Here is a 13,219-nt window from a genome sequence, read left to right as displayed (position 1 = left end):
ACACATCTGAAAAGCCAGAGTGTTAGAAGAGACATCAACACAGATATTGAAATCTCCAAGAAGGATGTACAGTGAGTGACAGTAACACAGGAGCAAAGATCTCCAAGGAGTATTCACTCAAAAGAACTGGAGCATAGAAAATATTGATAATTGCACTAGGAACTTCAAAATGCAGGACACTTGGTGTCCAAAATCTAAGTCCGATTTTTTTTTTCTCTTTTGGGAAATCCATTTTCATACATGTTACTATCCTTTTGTCTGTACTAGGGAATGCAAACCGTGCAGGTTTTTATGTCTCTAATAAAAGACTAGAGAAGAATTCCACTCTCCTCTAGGTGTCCTCTGAACCTATTAGTACTGGTAGACCAGAGATTCTTAAAATCCTTTATTGGAAGTGTTCAAAGGCCAGAAGATCACAAACATGTTCCCAGAAGTTCTTAAGACAGAATTCAAAGCAACACTAGGCACAAGCCCCACATACAAGTTCAAGTTCACTGTTTTACTTTAAAAATTACTATGCAGTATTTATCCTTATACATACCAATCAGTGCAAGTAACAAGCAATACTAGCTGCTAAACAAATAGTCCCAAATCTAAATGTATAGTTTATTACTTATTCATGTCATCATCCAATGCAGGGTGGCTGCTTGTTGGTGGTTCTACCACCTTGGAAGGTTTTGGAATACTACACAGGATCATTTGCTTCCAGCCAGTGCTTGAGGAAAAAAAAAAAAAAGTAAACATTGAGAAACTTGTAGAAGTTATAGTTCATGCATGTGGTAGGATTAATTCCACCCACAATCCATTGACCTATCCTCAGACACACTATGCACGCAGAACCTCAGTGCAAGTGGAGATTATAAATGTGGTACTGCTGTATAACAAGAGACCAAGCAATATTTAACAGTTTTGTTGATGAGATACTAGTATATGATATTCAAGATACAGTATACGAAATGCTTTAAATCAGTCACTCTTGAGCAAAATGGAAGTTACAGAAAAATAAGGCATGCCACGTTTGTCCTGTGGTCTCTCAGACCTCCTTTACAAAGTCTACAGGGGGATCAGAGTGTGAGAAGAAGGAAGTGCTCTAAGCAATGACCCCAGAGAAATTTCTGCCTCTATAAGTTTCTTAGGTGGTTCTGATAAGTCCTATCATGTTTTAGTTTGCCTCTCTGCAAAACAGAAATAATAATTGAACATTTCATCCTCTCTCTCTCTGAGAGAGGGAATAATCTATTCACATCATAATGTATAGGAAGTCTCTAGAACATGGTACCAAACTAAACAAATTCCTTACTCATGTCATAGATATTCCATAGAATCTTTGTGGGGTTATATGATGTTGCTCTTTCTTCTCCAAAATTGTTTTATCAGTAATTTCTGAAATTACTAACCTCCCTTTATTAGTTTGCCTTTTTCCAGATTATTGAGGATTACTAGTAATATTTCATTTCCATGGATCTGTAAAACTTGTTTTTATTCACAAAGTCTATTCACAAAGTCTATTCTAAAGTCTAGAATTTAATCTAAATCTCACGGATTTTCTCCTTTTTTTCTTTTTAAGATTTTATTTACTTATTTGACAGGGAGCACAAATAGGATTTTCTCCTTTTTTCTCTTTTTAAGATTTTATTTACTTATTTAACAGGGAGCACAAACAGGGGGAGTGGGAGAAGCAGGCTCTATGCTGAGCAGGGACCCCAATATGGAGCTGGATCCCAGGACCCTGGGATCATGACCTGAGCAGAAGACAGATGCTTAACCAACAGAGCCAACCAGGTTGCCCCTCTCATGGACTTTCAACACTCCTAAGATATTTCTCTTTGCTACCAATCTACTATGCATTAGATAGTTGAATCAATAATACTTAATATTAAATGATGATAATAAACTGACTTCAAAATATTCCCCAAAAAAGTTATTTTAATGAAACAACTGAATCTTCATAATTACTGGATTATTAGAGTGAGACTTTAATGTGAAAATATAGGAAATGTACTTATCATAGATTTAATTTAAATAAAAACCTCTTTTTAAAACTTGGAATTTAAACTAGAATTGGAGATAATTCCCAGTTCAACCCAATTTTTAACCCTGTCAATTGTCACAATGGGAAATATAAATGTAAAGTGCAAAATGATACAGTTTGGGTCTCCTGACAATCTCCCTCTACTATTTATTCTCTTGTAAACACTTACTACATGAAAACATCCATTTGTCACTTTCTCTTCCACTCACTCCCCTAACCTTCTTCAAAGGCCAAGGTGTGACTAAGGGCGTAGGCAACAGTGAAGAGGGTCAATAGCAGAATCAGGGGCTGAGGAAACAATGGGGCAAAGGAGATGGAGGTGGGACTAAGGGCAATGGAAGCAGCTAAGTGACTGAGAGATCAGTTACCTGCAGGGGACTGGTAACATAAGTGAATACATTGAAAATGTGGGAGTCCGTTTTTACTGTCCAAAAAGAAACTTATGCGTGGGGAAAGGGGCAAAGCTAGAAATGCCTAGGAGGTATTGAATTGGAGTATGGGAGTAATAGGATAATCTTGTTTTTTAAAAAATATAAATTTTAAAAAATATATATATGGGAAGATATTAAAATATATGTGTGTATGTCCATGTATATATATATGCATATATATACATATCTCTCCTAGTGCTATCTTCTGAGAGCAGAAGCCATTACACTCCAGTAGTAATAAGCACACTTCACACTAAAGTCTTGGTTTCTAAGTACCAGAACCAGGGCTTCTTGGGGTTAGTGTCTGATTTAGGGACGGGGGCAAGGAAGGTATAAGATGATTCTTGAACACCATGTTGCTCTAGAAATGAAGGAAGTACTCAAAAATGTTGGAGATATAGATTGAATGGGCCCTTATCAATTCTGGGACAATTCTAGCATCACACAAATAATATTAATGATAAACCAAAATGAAAAAAATAGGAATCAAGAGTTCATAGAGATAAATGAATAGGAAAGAAAGAATAGTAAGATCTTCTTCATATTAGAATGCCAACTAATGAAGAAAGAAGGATGAAAACAATTTCATACAATAGAAAATGCATCAGACAGAAGAGATCAATGTTTTCTAATACTGCTGGGTGGATATTTAATGAGAAAAATTATATTCATATACTGTATTTTCTCACAGTGCAAAACCAATGACAAAGGCAAAAGTGGTGACTTTATGAGACACAAACATGACAGCATCACCTCGATCAGGTGATGAAGTTTTCTGTCACCGGTGAAGGAGTAGATCCCCATCATCTGCTTCTAGATACAATTTACTGAGAGTAGACCATCATTTCTATGGTGGTCATGCTCATTATGCATGACCTGGTGTCTGGTCTGGTCCTGAAGACTCAGCTGAGGAACTTCTACAGAATGAAATGTCTGTAATTTTTTGTGATTTTCAAGGTCATGAAATATATAGGAAAATTGAGGAACTACTTCAGACTGCAGGACATTGAAGAACCATGACATCTGAGTGCAAAGTGTTATCCTGGATTAAAATCTAGACCAGATGGGAAAAGGAGGCTTTATTAGGGCCGTACTGTATCAGGGATGATTTCATTTGGGAAGACTGAATTGTGGCCATGTAAGAAAGTGTCCTTGTTTGGAGAGAAATACAATTAGAGTACTGGGCATTGGGTGCATGATGGGGCATTACGTCTGTAAATGGCTCTCATGTGGTTAAGAAAAAGAATAAAAATATTCAGTTATTGGTTCCTCGCCTCTCAACTTCAAATTCAACTTTTGTTGCCTACTTTGCAGAAGTGTATATGGGCCTTGTCATTTTTTTTTTTCTTTTTTTGCCAGCCGACAAGCTTTATCAGTAAAGGGAGCTAAAGAAATAATGCAGAAGAAAAGGGTCTTGTTTCCTGTTTCTGCTGTGCTCCTTTGGCAAGGTCTTTAGCTATGCCCTTAGCATATTATATGCTCCTGCCAGCTCCTGCTGGACCAGTGGCTTCCCAGCACTCAGCTGCTAAAACATAACCAGCTTCTCTAGCACTTGCTGTCTGCAGTGAATGGCAGCCAAAAGCACCCAGTAACCAAGTAGCTTCTATCAGCAATCACCTCTAGGGGTAGACTTGCAGCGAGCAGCTTTCCCTGGCATACCAGAGGGTGGATTTCCAGCAAATCCTACCAGCACAGCACCGCAACAACCTCCTTGCCATTCAGTGAACCACAGCCAGGCCCTCTTCGTTGAGGTCTGGATCTTAGCCCTAAAGAGACCTTCCTTGGGCAGGTTATCTCAGCTGGACGGCTAGTGGCTCCTCCTTATGTCTGCTATTCGTATACTGTTTATGGTTCACTTTGCTTCTTACTAAATGATTTCTCATATCTACAGTCTCCAGTTATAGTTAGTAATTCTTTATATTAAACTTGACCTCTTCAAGTGACTATGTAGTTCTCTATCTTGAATGGGTCTCAACATACATATTTGAATAGAGAGAACATGGAGATGTTGCTGAAGCTAGTGTGCTAAAATGTTAACAATTGAGAGAACTCCATGAAGATAATATGGACATTCTTTGTACTGTTGTTGCAACTTTTAAAAGTAATCTCTTAATTTAAATTTCTTAAATTTCTGCTGTTCTTAAATTTCACCATGCTGTTCTTAAATTTCACCATGCCATGCCTTGTTATTGGAATGACTTTTGGTATAAAACAAAGTTTCTGCCATGTTCATTCAATGGAAAATCATTTAGAAAAATGAGCATTTTTCATAATACCTATCTTAATATTTATTTTAATCTGCTGAGCAACTTTGATACATGAAAATAAAATCTTATTTTATAAGCCTAGATATAAAATAAGTGTTTACTTTTCTTAAAAAATGTCCAGAACCCCAACTATGCTGCTACCTCCAATATCCCTCATAGCATTAGAGGCTGAACTGTTAGAGCAGGGCAGGCATTTTACTACAAATAGTTCATAAGGTCAGAAGAAGCCCATATCCATGACATTTGGCTAGAACCCCAAATATGAGCTTCAGAAAGACTCTTAGAAAAACCACTTTGATACAATATCTCTATCCCACAGTGGGTTTATTACAGACAACGCAGTCAGGTTCCCAAATATCCTCCCTCAGCATTCCCTGATCTCTCTCCCAGTCTCTTCTTATTTTTGCTACTAGAGTGAAGATTTCTTGAGGGCAGTGGTATCTTTCATCTCTGTGCCCCCAGAGCCTATACTGACGTGTCATAAATCCCAGGAACTAGATCAATGTTTGCTGAATTTTATACTGTTGAGTAAATAACTCCAGCAAGAATCCTAAGAAACTTAATGTGGATTTGCCTATGAAAAATAACTCAAGCCATCTCAGTCTCCATTATTACCTCCCTCTTGGAAAAAAAAATTAGGGATACCACAATGTCAATAATTTGAGAAACTAAAATTTGAAGCCATATCGGACTTATTGGTTCGACCATTTTCTGGTTCCATCTTTTTCTTGCAACCAGAAGGTTTTGATCACACCCTCCAACCTATTAAAATAAAATGATCTCATTCTAGTATTTAAAAGAACAGAAACACAGGGCAGACTATCTGTTCCATATTGATAGTTTCATCAGGTGGATGTGGCCATATTATTAAACTGATAGATTCCTGTGAATAGCAGCTCTGTTTCACATGGGATGAATGCCTCTGGCCATGTCTATTTTTCCTACATTGCTGACAAAGGCATTCTGCTCCACTTTATGGAGTATAAGTATCATACACTTAATAGCAGTTAGTGATGTCAGTGCTCTTTGGTATAGTAAATCTCTAGTGTGAGATAATCTTAGTTAATAATCAGCATAAAGCAGAGAGAGGTCATTTTTTTTAACATTGCCATAAAGCCTGCATTTACTATGATAGAGTTGGAAGGAGGCAATCCCATTAACCTTTGTATTGTATTGATAAAATTATATACCCTCCTGAATTTCAAGGGTGGTGACGCTGCTGCTGGTCTTTACCTTTTATGTTCTCCAGTAACATCCCAGCTGGCCCAGCCGCATAGGACTTGGCCTCAGGTGACCTAGACTTGAGCCCAGACTTGCCATTCTTTTAGGAATGTGACCTTGAGCAAGTCTTAACCTCTTAAAGCTCAGATTTTTCATCTGTATTTTTTTCCTTCTTTCTAAATGAGGTATATATGGGTTTATATGTGTTTTACACATTTTTTTTTTTTTACCATTATCCAGTATGACTTCTACATAAAGGGAAAAAGAAGCATTTAAAATGTTTCCTTAAAAAAAGTTCCTTTGTATTATTGGATATAAAAATAAAAGTATGTCTATATGCAGGGAAGTGAGTTTTCATAATCCCCCACTTCTCACTTGCCTCATGGAACTGGTAGACAAACTGAATAAGAAACAGAATATGAAAACACTACAAAAATGTGAGTCAACATTATTAACACTCTGCATGCCCAAAACTGAAGGGCTTTCCTTGAACTTTTCAAGTCACTGTGCATGGACATTATAGGGCAAAAGGAGCGGTACACTGGGAGGAGTAGAATTGCTCTCTTTTGCAAACTGTAGCCTAATTCGAGACGACGTGGAGTAATGGCAAAGAAGTTTCCCCGGGCATAGAAAGAGATGTAAAGGAAGTGGCAGCTTGGATCCCCCTGCAAGGTACACTGGAGATTGGGCAATGCCATTTGGCTGTCACCTAGGAAACAAGAAGGGGCTGCCCTGTTGACTTCTGCAAGGGTGCTATGGGTCCAGTAGTTTCAGCCCTGTATTGTAGGACTTGGGAGGGCATCTCGGGTTGTCTTCAGGCCCACCTCCAATCCAGATCTATGAGGATGTTCACATGGTGTAAAGGATGTTAATGCAAGGCTATAGTTCAAAAACTTTAAAGGTTACAATGCCTACAGAAAAAAAAAAAAAAGTGGAAAGGAGAAATGAGGTCAATTAGTAGAAACCCTGCTCCTTAAGTGGCATGCCTATAAATTGTCTCAAAGGTGGCCACACATCTGAAATTCTTTCATGGTATAGGTTACTTCTTCCTCTTTGTAATTAAAGAGAACGGTGACAATAGTGTTGTATCCTAGGTCACATTCCCCACCATCAGAATTAATTAATTCTCTGAATTAATTAATATGGGGGCCATTTAACTATATGTAACCCATCTTTCAAGATTCATTTCAAGCCCTTATCATTCTAGCAAAGGTTTCCCTGACTATTCCAGGTCTCAGTGAAAACCTGCTTCTTTCTTATAATTCTTATGATCTGAAACACACAATTTAGCATTTATTCTAAACTGTCTCTTATTATTTCTCTCTCCCCAATTAGAGCATAAATTCTTGGAGGGCATGAATTCTGTTTTACACTTCTTTTATTATCCTACCATAGCCCTGAGCACAATTCTGAAAATAGTGCTTAATAAATACTTGTTGATTAATGAATCCTTCCTGAGTTGCCTCGAAGGCACCATTCACACTTTCTTTCACCTTAGGGTAAGGGCAATTTTTCTGCTTAGGGAAATATGCCAAGATCCTCTCTCTTTACCTTCTTTTTTTTTCACCCCCTTTTTAATATGTAAAAGCAGATCTTGCAGAGAAGATGGGTTCTGATAATGCGGCAACATTCAAGACCGCCAATTTCTTTTCTCCAAGAAAATTTTCTCTCTGCATTATTAGGCGTGCAGGTAAATTCACAGAATTTTTATCAAGACACAGCAGCTTCCTCAATGAGCTCCTGGATCCCAGCATCCACGCCCCGAGCAGAGACGTGAGATGGTTAGCCAGAGCACGGACTAGCAGCCCCAGGAGGTAACTCACTGCGCTCTGTGCCACTACCCTTTCACAATGGACATTGTTGTTCAGGCCTCCTGGCCCTCCCTGCTTTAACTTTGTGACATACACTGGAGGAAAATTAAAACAAAACGAAACAAAACAAAACTGTGTCTACTGGTGCTGCCTCTTCAGGCTTTCCGAAACACTGGAAAATTCCCACTGAGTGACCTCTTGGTTCTACTAACTGATCACTCGCTGCTCAGGTCCTCCCCAAGCTTGAGACCTGAGGCTTCACAGTTAAGGCCAGGAAGTGGGGAGCACAGGCACCTGGGCAATGGGAAGCCCAGGAATAAGTCCTAAGGAGAGAGCAGGAAGAGCAGCCCATACAGTTTCCTGATGCTCTAGCAAGGAGACCCTGATACAGTAACATGGACAACCAAAATAAAGATGGCTCCCATGACCAGGGACCTTTCTCTGGAACCTAAGTTCTTAATTCACTTAACTTAGAAACTGACCACCTTGATATCAGAAAAGTTCACAAGACTAGTAGCCTTCCATAAGGAGTGCCAAAGAGGAAAAACAAAAAGGTAATTTCTGGGTTTACTTATAAGGGACTGCTTAAAGGATCAAGGGCACTAGGAAGCAGAAGGTAGTTCAGTGCAATGGTGTATCTAGGAAAGAGGAAGGGAAGGGTGACCACACCAAGGCTTTGAGAGACCTTAAGATTCTACACTGGATTTCAGAGCAGCTTCCTTCGTCAAGTATCTTGTGGATGATGGGAAAGTAAATAAAAATACCTTCCTCTCTTTTGAATGACTTTAGAAAGGGGGAGGAAAGAAAAGATGGTGGATCAGAAGCCTCTCACACGTACATTCAAAACTTCCTTTCTCCATCAGAATTTTCCACAGAGGTAACAACGTCAACCAAATTAGCATTGTGTCCATCCTCACAAACATTTCCTCTAAATAATTTAGTTACTGGTCACCGGACAGGTCGAAGACTGAAATCAGCTCTTGAAGGAATATACAATCAAATGTGTCATTTGTGCCACCTTTTGGAGACAGAAGTCAATAATAGACTCAGAGTTTCCAGGCTTAGATGAAGGCAAGATGTCCATATCCAATTATTCTTTTTCTTCTCCTAGATAACAATGTAGCACTTTCCTCTCCTCTGAAGGAGAGACCACAGTTTTACTACAGTTGTGATCACTACAGATATTCTGACTCTTTTGCACAGTTGGGGCTTTAACTAAAGTAGCGCAATGGCTTCCGTGCTAGAATCATGGGAGCTTCTGTGGTGCTCCCCTGAGTTATACCTAGAATGAAAAGGTCACAAAGGTACAAACACCACCGAACAATCCGAACATAGCAAAGAAGAGCCCTTGTCATTGTGGGGAACATCACTGCCCAGGTAGCCTTGGCCTTGACTCAGGTTTAGATGTGTTCTATGGGCTCCCTTTTGAGCAGAAGGAACACACCAGCAACGTTTCAGATGAAGGTAAACACGGTGCTGACGAAGTTGGGTGAATTCAGTGTGGCATTGATTGATGACATCGCAGTATACAGCCAGACATGGGAAGACTACACAGAGCATGTAAAACAAGGATTTGGTAGCTTTTACAAACAAGCCTGACAGTGGGGCCAAGGCATGTCAGCCTGGCATGCTGAGGGGACATATTTAGGACACAAAAGAGAAGAAGCAAACAGCCACCACTGTTTGATGGTGCCCTGCTCTCTTTCTCAATGGCCCATCTCATGAGGAGATGCTAGACAAAGATTACTGGACATGACTGACTAATTGCTAGAGATTTATGATGACTCAGTTCAAATCCCACTTTACTAACCCATCGAGATGGCCTAAAAAAGGTGACAGGGCAGAAAATTACAAGTAGCTTTTCCTTAAGCTTCAAAGATATTTTTCCAGAGTTCATGGAATTGAAAAAGTACTTCAGGATAATACGATCTTGCTTACAAGAGTGTGGCATCTCGGACTCTCCCAGCAGCTCATCATCTGCCACACACATTTCAGTTTCCAACAAGGGTAGATCCAGAGGGATGATGGTACACTCAAGACAAGGGTCCCGTGTCCATTAGCAGAAACCTGTGACAGAGCAGATGTGCTTTCTACTGTCTCACCGCTTGGATGTTTCTCTCAAATAGTCTAACTTTAGAGCCAGAATGGGGTCATCCTCCCAGCAGCCCAGAAATCATGTCCAGTTCAAATGAAATTAGCCAGTTCCATGAAGATTCTTCTGGCACAGTTGGTACTGCAAGTCTCTGTTATCCTGGCGGGAAAGGATGACCTTATAGCTTCTCATTATTCTTTCCTACCCTTAAGGTATCTCTTGTCAGCTATTATCATATAAGCCCCGTGTTGTTAGTGACCCTCAGTGCACACATCTTATTACCCCAACTGCATTAGACAGTCCTTGAGGGCAAAGCCTGTTTCTTCCACCTCTTGGAACCTGCTATAGCATGCTGCCCGGTGTCATGCATATAGTTTGTATCAGCAAGGGTTTGTTCATTGATTGAGCCATGGACAGCTGTGTTCAGTCCTTCTATGAAGCATTCATCTTTATATATAATCTACCTTAGTAGATTATATATAATCTACTAGTGGGACAGGTCAGATTCCAAGTTGCTGTAACACCCAAGAGGTCTTAGTCATGTGAAAGGCAGGATAATGTACTGATTAAGAGCACTCATGGGCTTTAAAGAAGATAGACCTGAATTTATTTTGTTGATTTTTTAAATTAATTTTTTATTTATTTATTATTATTTTTTTAGAGAATCTTTTTTTTTTTTAAGATTTTATTTATTTTTGTCAGAGAGAGAAAGAGAGAGAGCACAAACAGCAGGGAGTGGCAGGCAGAGGGAGAAGCAGACTCCCCGCTGAGCAGGGTGCCTAATGCAGGATTCAATCCCAGGACCTCTGGAATCATGACCTGAGCCGAAGGCAGATGCCCAACCGACTGAGCCACCCAGGCCTCCCAACAGACCTGAATTTAAGTGGCACTTCTACCACTTCCCAGATATATGATCTATGCTCTATGATCCTCAGTCTCCTTATCTGTAAAATGTAGACAGTGCAGGTTGTCTCATGGGACAGTCATCAGGGTGAAACACAGTATCATGGTGAGGGTGCTTGGTGCACAGTAAACACTCAACAAATAGCAGTTAGTATCCCGTGGCTTTGTCTCAATCCCCCGGACTCTTACACACTTCAAACTCTATTCAGTGTAGCGGACCCGTGGTTTCATCATTTCCCAAAGCAGAGCGTGAAGATGTCCGCAGTGACGTAACAGCTATTGTACAGGGTCGGGTTCTCCCTTTGTGCAGAAGGCAAATGAGATCCATTACACAGGCTGGTGTGGGGCAAAGGTGGTGTAAACAGGATACAAGTGGTGATTTGTGAACAGTTATGACACCTTGCCTCGGGCAAATCCCCCAAGCTGAATTTACCGGCTTTTTGCTCAATGGGAAAAATACACTACAGGTGACAAGTCAATTAAGACTCAGCCAATCTCCAAGAAAACGACTTCATGGCACATACAAGGCAAAGAAATAAAGATGGGAAGCATAAAGCTTCATTGCTACTCCATTCAAAGTGCCTAGCTAACAGTCCAGAAATCCAACCGACATCCTCAGTTCGTGGGCTATTATTTCTGCCTGAAGTTACTCTTTTTTTTTTTTTAAGATGTTATTTATTTATTTGAGAGAGAGACAGTGAGAGAGAGCATGAGTGAGGAGGTGGTCAGAGGGAGAAGCAGACTCCCTGTGGAGCTGGGAGCCCGATGCGGGACTCAATCCCGGGACTCCAGGATCATGACCTGAGCCAAAGGCAGTCGTCCAACCAACTGAGCCACCCAGGCATCCCCTGAAGTTACTCTTTGTTGAGTTCATAATTCTGAGAAAGGTGTAAGTACAAGACAATATACCTCTTTTGAGTGAGAAGTTTAGACTCTGCCCAGGTCTTCAGGTTGATATGGACCAAAAGACTTAAAAAGTTTTTAAGTCTGAAATCTGGGCAGAATGTGTCTTTATTTCCCCTTCTCTAACACTCAGATTACCAAGAAGCAAAGAAGCAGATACCTAATTCTCTAATGAACTCCGAGACCCACGCGCTCCATCCCCCAATCTGTTGGTGAGCCTGCAGGATAACTGCCGGAGAAAGGCACCCAAGGAACGAAGTTGGTTCCTAGATAAGGAGGAAAGAACACTGGACCAGGAGGCCGAGAGCTGGTTTCTGTTTCCTGTGCTGGCCCAGATTACCAAGTCCTTTGGAACTCCATTGGCTTTCTCTGCAAGTGAGGATGTAGGATAAGATGCTCACTGAGCTCCCACAAGCTCCAAAACCATATGGCCCAATAGCAGCCTTCATGTCACATCCCAACAACCTTAAAAAACATTCTTCTAACTTCCTTCACAGCCTTCATCGTACCTTCTCCCCAGCACACAGCTGAGCATCACAGGGGAAAGGAAGCAGGCAGCTGCGTCACAGGAAAGACATCCCTTTTCACATGAAAATACTAAGCTTAAAAGATATGTGTAGCCCCCCCTGCTCACTGCGGCATTATTTACAATCACCAATTTATGTAAGCAACCTAAGTGTCCACTGACAGACGAATGGATAAAGAAGATGCAGCACAGACACATTCATAATGGAGTATTAGTCGGCCATAAAAAAAGAATGAAAGCTTGCTATTTATGACAACATGGATGAACCGAGACAGTATTATATTAAGTGGAACAAGTCAGACAAGGAAAGACAAATAACCATGATTTTGCTTATCTGTGGAATCTAAAAAACAAAACGGAAGCCGGCTCAGAGAGGGAGGACAAACCGTGGCTGCTGGAGGGGAGGTGAGTTGGGGAATGGGTGAAACGGGCGAAAGGTATTAAGAGGTACAACTTCCCAGTTGTAGAATAAATAAGTCACAGGGACAGAAAGTACATCATACAATACAGTCAATGATATCGTAATACAATTTGTATGGTGACGGATTGTAACTATTATTGTGGCAATCATTTCATAATGTATATATAAATGTCGAATATCTACTGTGCACCTGAAATTAATATAACATTGTGTCAATTATAATTCAACAAAACAAAAAAAGGCATTCTTTTCATGATGTTCCCCATAACCCTTTCCTACAAGCTCACAGCAAGAAGCACTCTGAACTATACAGCTGTGTCTCACAGTTCCCTGATTAAAAGGACAGAGAGTAGTGGGTGTTTCAGCGCTGTTAAAGCTCCTCGTGAAATCAAGACCATGCCCTGGGCTCGTGTGTTTCAAATGGTACCTTCTGGGGATTATGGTTAAAGGTTATTTGCATTTTGAGCCAGAGAGACACATTCAAACTGTCTCCCAAAATGTTGGGTTGGGAGTTCCCATGTAAAGATACAGAGACCTTGGGGCGCCTGGGTGGCTCAGTCCTTAAGTATCTGCCTTCGGCTCAGGTCATGATCCCAGCATCGAACTCCTTGC

Source organism: Mustela nigripes, chromosome 10 (assembly GCF_022355385.1).
Source record: "Mustela nigripes isolate SB6536 chromosome 10, MUSNIG.SB6536, whole genome shotgun sequence".
NCBI classification, from domain to species: domain Eukaryota; kingdom Metazoa; phylum Chordata; class Mammalia; order Carnivora; family Mustelidae; genus Mustela; species Mustela nigripes.
The sequence above is the reverse complement of the archived record's forward strand: the minus strand, read 5'-3'. Positions refer to the sequence as shown.